The following is a 7,923-nucleotide window of genomic DNA, read 5'->3' as shown; positions in this document are numbered from 1 at the left end:
GTTCAGTTCTAGTTCAGTTCTAGTTCAGTTCTAGTTCAGTTCTAGTTCATTTCTAGTTCAGTTCTAGTTCAGTTCTAGTTCAGTTCTAGTTCTGTTCTAGTTCTGTTCCAGTTCAGTTAAAACTATTTTAATATTCCAATTTCCCATGCCTGATATAGACTATAAAAGATAATTTCAATATGTTTATCTTCTTGTCTATCGTTTTCTATCATTTGTTGAATGTGACATCTCAACAACAAGAAAACTATAATATCAAATTTAAACGAAAAAAGTTCAAGATCAATGGAAAAGATTATAATTTCAAGAGAACTTTCTTGTCGTGTAGAAAATGTTGTACGTCAGCTAAATTTGTTTTAGTATAAATTGTTTGAAATTAGTGTGTATTTCCTAAAAATAAATCGTCATGGATAAGCTGGAAGTGAATTATTTGCTACAGCCGTTTTTGAATGTGGGTCATCTAAGGTATCTGTCATATTAGTATATCTGTATAGTGGAGTTTATTTTATGAATGAAATTGTAAAAATAAAAATGCATTTTAATCATCTCAGATATTGTAAATGCTTGGTTCTTTTGGCACTATTAAGAGAAATAGTTATTAAAAAATATATGTGTTTTTAAAAATTTTATGACATCATTATCATTCAAGAAGATTAATAGGATTTTACAAATTGTTATCTCTGTACATGCAATTGCAATGTAAACATTTGCACAATTTACTTAAATATATACATCTGGAACAGTTTAAGTAATTTATCTATTACATCTTCATTAACTTGTTTGTTGTTCCCATGTTCATAAAAAAAAAAATACAAACATTCATCACAATCAATTTCCCATGTCAAGACAGGGTTAATTGAACAGATCTATTCAAAACAAACAATTCAATACATGACATTCAGTTTTTACTAAAAACAAATGAAATTTTATGTGAAAAATTTTAATTTAAATTATATAAAAATATATAATTTCAAAGAAATACTTTTTTAACATTTCGTAACCGCAAATTAAAAAGAATATTAAATTTTTAAATGCAGGTGTCTTATCTCAAAATAATACCGGTTTAAAAAGCTTTGTTTATTTTGTTTTCATATTAAAAATTAATTTCTATTTTAAGAATTTTGTCAAGCTTCATAAATATTTTAGCCATATTTAAAATACATGTAGTTCACATTTAAATGCGCAAAACGTTTTATTAAGGAATTGTTTTTTCTTTCTTATTGTTCATCTAACATCGTTTGAAAATGTTTTAAATGATTCATCATCTGCTATTGTTTTAAATTATCTTAAGTACGTTTTAGAAAAAAAAAACGCTTAAATGCAAATACTGTCACTTTTAAGTGGCAATTATTTAAATATTTTGATTAGAAACACAGTTTATTTGAATTAGTTTGTCAGTCATAGTAACAGCTAGGGTTCTAAGTATATATCGACTTTCGAATAATCGAACAATCGACTTTTTGTCGAAAAAAGTCGAAGTCGACTAACGTCTGTGAAAAAGTCGAAAAGTCGACTTTGTTAATAAAAGTCGAAAAAATCGAAAAGTCGAAAAAAGTCGGAAAAAGTCTAAAAACTCTAAAATAGTCAGAAAATCTCGAAAAAGGTCAAAAAATAGTCGGAAAAAAGTCGAAAGAAGTCGAAAATAGTCAAAAAGTCGAAAAAATCGAAAAGTCTAAAAAAATCGAAAAATCCACTATTTATAAAATACTTATAGTCGAAAAGTCTAAAAGTCGATTTTCATAAAATGCAAAAAGTCGAAAAGTCGATTTTTAACTAAATGAAAAAAGTCGAAAAGTCGATTTTTCGTTTCAACTATAGAACTCTCGTAACAACCCGGCTTGAATACAGAGTTTTCATACAGTTTTAGTTCAGTATTAGTTCAGTTCTAGTTCAGTTCTAGTTCTGTTCTAGTTCTGTTCTAGTTCTGTTCTAGTTCTGTTCTAGTTCTGTTCTAGTTCTGTTCTAGTTCTGTTCTAGTTCTGTTCTAGTTCTGTTCTAGTTCTGTTCTAGTTCTGTTCTAGTTCTGTTCTAGTTCTGTTCTAGTTCTGTTCTAGTTCTGTTCTAGTTCTGTTCTAGTTCTGTTCTAGTTCTGTTCTAGTTCTGTTCTAGTTCTGTTCTAGTTCTGTTCTAGTTCTGTTCTAGTTCTGTTCTAGTTCTGTTCTCGTTCTGTTCTAGTTCTGTTCTAGTTCTGTTCTAGTTCTGTTCTAGTTCTGTTCTAGTTCTGTTTTAGTTCTGTTCTAGTTCTGTTCTAGTTCTAGTTCTGTTCTAGTTCTGTTCAAAAAGTCGAAAAAATCGAAAAGTCGGAAGAAGTCGAAAAAAGTCGAAAATTCCACTATTTATAAAATACTTATAGTCGAAAAGTCTAAAAGTCGATTTTCATAAAATGCAAAAAGTCGAAAAGTCGACTTTTAACTAAATAAAAAAAGTCGAAAAGTCGACTCTTCGTTTCAACTATAGAACTCTCGTAACAACCCGGCTTGAATACAGAGTTTTCATACAGTTTTAGTTCAGTTCTAAGTCTGTTCTAGTTCTGTTCTAGTTCTGTTTTAGTTCTTTTCTAGTTCTGTTCTAGTTCTGTTCTAGTTCTGTTCTAGTTCTGTTCTAGTTCTGTTCTAGTTCTGTTCTAGTTCTGTTCTAGTTCTGTTCTAGTTCTGTTCTAGTTCTGTTCTAGTTCTGTTCTAGTTCTGTTCTAGTTCTGTTCTAGTTCTGTTCTAGTTCTGTTCTAGTTCTGTTCTAGTTCTGTTCTAGTTCTGTTCTAGTTCTGTTCTAGTTCTGTTCTAGTTCTGTTCTAGTTCTGTTCTAGTTCTGTTCTAGTTCTGTTCTAGTTCTGTTCTAGTTCTGTCTAGTTCTGTTTTAGTTCTGTTCTAGTTCTGTTTTAGTTCCCGGAAAATTTTGAAGCAGAAAAACTTTAAGAGTTATTACATTGGTTTGATCAAATTCATCCTGCTGGTTTCCCAACCACTATACATTAGCCATTTTTTTAATATAAATGATTTCCTATAGACAAGCCCATGAATTTCTAAACGCTTTCGTAAAAACAAACAAGCAACAACAAAAAGAATATTGTGCACCAGCTGATGACGTAAGATCGTCATTTGTACTCATTCATACATTATGTTGCTGCTTTTCTTTTTGTAATTGTTTTTTTTTTTATTATTATAAATTTAGTAATTGTATTTGCTGTTGTTGTTGTTGTATATATTTAGAATACACAATGTGTTTTATTGTGCACATCATTTTTTAGGTTTGCAAAACGGCAAACTAAAGCCCTTCTAGTACAGACGCGATCGTTGTGCGGTAAATACATAAATTTAAAAACTAAAAAAAGAAGAAATAAAATGTTTTTACGAAAAATTGTTCTTGCACTCTCACAAAACATTTAGTTGTTAAGTATGTGTATAATTTTAAATAAATAAATTAAAATGTTTATGTTTATAAAAAAACCACGTAAATAATTTAAAAGAATATTTTTTGTTATAGTTTTCTAAAAAGAAGTATAATTATAACAACAAGATGATATGAATGTGTTTAATAGTGCCAAAATACTAAAATAAGCATAAACAATTAGGTTTAGGAAAATTATAAACAATTTTGCAGAGAAAAAAAATTAAACAAATATTTATATTAATTATAATATAAGTGTGTGTTTGTGTAACAAAACAATTGAATTTACTTGTGTTATTTATTAAAATTTAATGAGGTCATTTTGATGTTTCAGTGAAATTAAAAAAAATTTAAATAATGTTAATGTTACCACTAAACCCCCAATGGTTTTAATAGTGTTAAATGTTGTTCAAGAGCCACTGCTTTAAAACAAAAACAAATTGTGTCTGTAAATGCCGATTGACTCTCTCACTTTGTCAAAAACAGATGCCCCACTAATCATTTCCTTTTAGGAAAAAAAAACATACATTTCAACGTTTTAATTTATAAAAGTTCTTAAGCGTTTCTATGGTTATAGCACAGTGGTTTAAAAGAACTTTTTATTAGAAGAAAACTGTTTACGTTTCCTATAAATGTAAAAAACATCTTATTTTTATTATTCTATTTTCTACAACATTTTGATTTTTTTATCTTGAGAAATTTCCTTACAAACCACTGTTCATTTCTCAATTGCTTCATTGCGTATACGTAACATACATATATACCGACCATAATACGTATGTATTGCATAAATTTTGTTTTATCCAAGGGTAATACTTGAGATTAATTGACTGACCCCTACATTAAATGGGAGACTTGTTGTTGGTATTGTCTGTGCAATTAAAAACATGAACTACATCTACAATGAATTAAAATATAAAAAAAACCCATCCAAATCCATTTGCAACAGTTCACTTTTCCTTGCCAAACAATAACATTGCATATGTTTATACTCTACACTAAAATTATAAGGTTACTATTGGTTTTATTATTCTGTATGTAACATCTTTAAACATATTTTTTCATTATATATGTACACATTTTGTCTGTCTGCCCAACATTCGTACAATAGTTTCTAGAATATTGAATAAAACGGATTAAATGTATCTGAAAAAATTACATTGTTCCATTCCTACACCGAGGGAAAAAGATATATCAACGACTGGTATCAAATTGACAACACAATTTTCAATAACATTAAACGTACGACAACACTATGTAATGTTGACACAACAACATTGTCAATAGTGCAACAATTTGTTGTCGATAGCTAAATTTTAAACACATCTATTGTTTAAATGTTAACAAACGTGGTAAGCCTACTATTGACAACAAAATGTTGCATAGCGTCTTCGTACGTTTGTATATACTTTGACAATGAATGTTATTGAAAAATTATAAACACTTTCGTGTCAATTTGGTACCAAACGTGTATATTTCTATTTCCCTTTTTTTTTTTTTTTCTTTTGTGTTGAAAAGTAGATATCTTTTTTCGGAAGTTTTCTCGGTTTTCAAATTGAAAAATTTTTGGAAACATAGTTAAATAGTTAGTTTGAAAGGAGGATTTACATATATACATCAAAACCGAAGAAATACATATATGGCTCTATCGGGCCTGTTGTGCGCTCCTAAACCAGTGCCTCAGGTGGGAATCGAACCCACCACCACCGGTCTACCAGACTAGAACCTACTGGAGGATACATAACAAACAGAACGATTCATGATTTGAATTTCATAGTTTTTAGAATATAGATTTTCCTATAGGGAAGGATATTGAACAATCTACATTAATATCTTTAAAGATCGAGTATATCAAGTGTTGAGGGTGTATGATATTCGATATAGCTTAATATTACACTCTTACTTATTTTAAATTGCACACAATTCTTTGTAATTTGACCTTTTTTGACTTTTAATGATATATAGCTATAATTTCTTTTTAATTTTATACGATCATTTTACTGCATTTTAGCACATTTTAGCATTTTAGCACATACCTCTATTATAATTCGTTTAATTAAGGCTATATACCCAGCAAACATTTAGGGATTGTGATTTGCATATATGTGTAAATAAGTTCTAGTCGTTTCTACAGAGAGCACCTTATACATATTATTTAAGGTTTCGCTAATCAGATAAGCATATATTCTGATGATGTGGCGGTCAATTATGACAACAGACTAGAGTTAAGTATGACATTTACAAGAACAGCTGTTCATTTACAGCAGCTCTCATAACTCTCCAAAACTTTACGGGTGTCTAGAATGTGAAAGTTTGTGGGTCAACATTCAGTTTAATGGATAAGGATAAATGATGGAATGCAGAAACGATCAGAAGTTTTAGCGTAGCACTATACCTCCTACACTGCCCCCCCCTATTTATTGTTATTTAAAGGAGATTTTTGACATGTCTCTATATATTAAGTAAAGATTACTAATCGCTATATACACTATTTTAATTTATAAGTCTTATGTATTATGTCGAAAAGTATCTTATATTTAAAGGACTTAGATTAAAGGGAACGTCTACAGATGGGCTTTCTTTTATAGCACACTTCTCACAATTCTGTTATAATGTGCGTGATCTAATGTCTACATAGTATTATTTACTCTTTTTCATACCAGTGGGTATTGTTTATAGGATAAAACTTATATCAATAAGTTTAAGATCGATTTTACTAGAATTTCCCGCTTTAGATTGTCCAAGTAAAACTTACGTAATTCTTTGGTTTTATTTGCCAGATCATTTCTAACTTATGAGACATTCAAAATGTGGCTACAATTTAGAGAGATCTTTACAAACCTTTCTTGCAATTGTACAAACTTTCCATTTTAGCAATTTGTGATTTTGGATTGAGAATTTTGATCGCACAAAATAGGTTATATGGATTATATTTCCATAGATTTGCTTAAATTACAAATTGGGAGAGATCTTGCAAATATATTTTTCTTGCAATCCAACAAACTTTTGGTGTAAATGTTATCTGATGTTACAACTAAATTTCCATTTAGCAATCAGCGATTTCGGATAGACAATCAGATATTCAATTAATGAATGCAATATGGAGAGATCATGTAAATATATTTTGCTTGCAACCCAACAATCTCTTGAGGTTTTCCGATGTTACAACTTAATTATCATTTAGCAATATGCGATTTTTATGAAGAAGTTCGATCGCACGATTCGATTCTCCATCCTCTAGCTTAGAATGATACCACTGAATTCCTAAAAACGCATGTCTTATTGATATTAGAAGATTATCTCAATATTATACCAAATATTCGATATCATTAGACTTAGAGTATATTGCCAGTTAGCATTTGAAAGATTGTTGTATGATTAATCAGTAAAATGAGTCTTTTTTGACTCCTTTTGATGACCGAAAAATTATAAATATATTGCGCGCTTAAATAATGATTCGAAGATGATCCTGATATATGATTGAAAACTGATTATATGAAAAAACAATAACAATATGTATAGCAATCATAAATAGATCATACAGAAGTTCAAAATATGATTGTTTATATATTAATTCTGTAATTATATTTCTTTCAGTAGGAAGATCAATAACTGTTTTGCGTGTTATTGTATTCGATACAGGTTGCAATTTTGAAGATCATTTAATGAAATTTGGCACATGATATTCTATTGTCCCAGGGACAAAGTTTATTGCAAATGGTTAAGATCGGTCCATTATTTCGCCTAGTCTCCATACAACTGAACCCGCCAAATAGAACTTTTATGTTCATAATTCTGTTTCACATACTCGTATCTCGACAAAAAGTTGCAAAACCAAGTATGGATATATTTCGATTTAAAATCTAATCTAGATCTTGCAAATACGCATTTGTTCTCTTAGATATTTCTTTATATGATTTCACTTCTTTAAGCAAAATGTTTGAAAATATTTGACAATCATAAATCTCTAAAGAAAAAACGATTTCAATGGAAAAATTTGACAAAATCATAAAATGACGTAAATTTTGAATTATGTTTTTTTTAGTTTTCTAAAGCTAAAAGATTGATTGATTTTTTAGACAAACATTTTTATTTGACATTCAGTCAATGTTGTTTAAGTGTTTGAAAACAGCCATTTTATTTCATTTAGAAATTCTCATTAAGAAAAACTTAAAAATCATTAAACATTCCACAGGAAATTGTTGTCATTTTTTGCCGTAAGAGATAATTGTTTATTGGGTTAATTTTAAAATTAATTTCTTGTTTGTTGTATGATTTAATAAATTTTAAATAATTTTAGGCAATGAGCTCAATTCTATGGGAATATATAAAAGGTATTAATGCACTAATTTTGGAAAGACAACATATATACATTCAGACACAAAATCTGAGGATGCATTCATAAAAGATCAAAATCGTCAATTTATTTTGTTTTCCCTCTCTCTCTTTCTCTTTTAAACAAACACTGACACGCGCACGCCATTTTAGTTGCTACTATATGATCAACACTACAAAATATCATTTGGCAAATTCCAATATGTT

General features: G+C 28.9%; 1 protein-coding gene across 23 annotated transcripts in view; it reads left to right on the top strand.

Annotated features, from left to right (window-relative positions):
* Positions 1 to 7,923, top strand: part of LOC111691266 (sorbin and SH3 domain-containing protein 1) — a 76,884-nt gene that overhangs the window by 15,844 nt on the left and 53,117 nt on the right. The window contains exon 1 of one of the 23 annotated variants that reach the window (XM_046954521.1): positions 3,269 to 3,387. The exons of 21 other annotated variants lie outside the window; for them this stretch is intronic. The gene's annotated coding sequence lies outside the window, so the exon portion shown is untranslated. Of the gene's footprint in view, positions 1 to 3,268; positions 3,388 to 7,923 lie in introns of those variants that run through there. One more of the 23 variants, XM_046954526.1, reaches the window with a different exon arrangement.

The sequence above is a fragment of the Lucilia cuprina genome, chromosome 6 (assembly GCF_022045245.1).
Source record: "Lucilia cuprina isolate Lc7/37 chromosome 6, ASM2204524v1, whole genome shotgun sequence".
NCBI lineage: Eukaryota > Metazoa > Arthropoda > Insecta > Diptera > Calliphoridae > Lucilia > Lucilia cuprina.
This window is presented reverse-complemented; position numbering and strand designations above follow the sequence as displayed.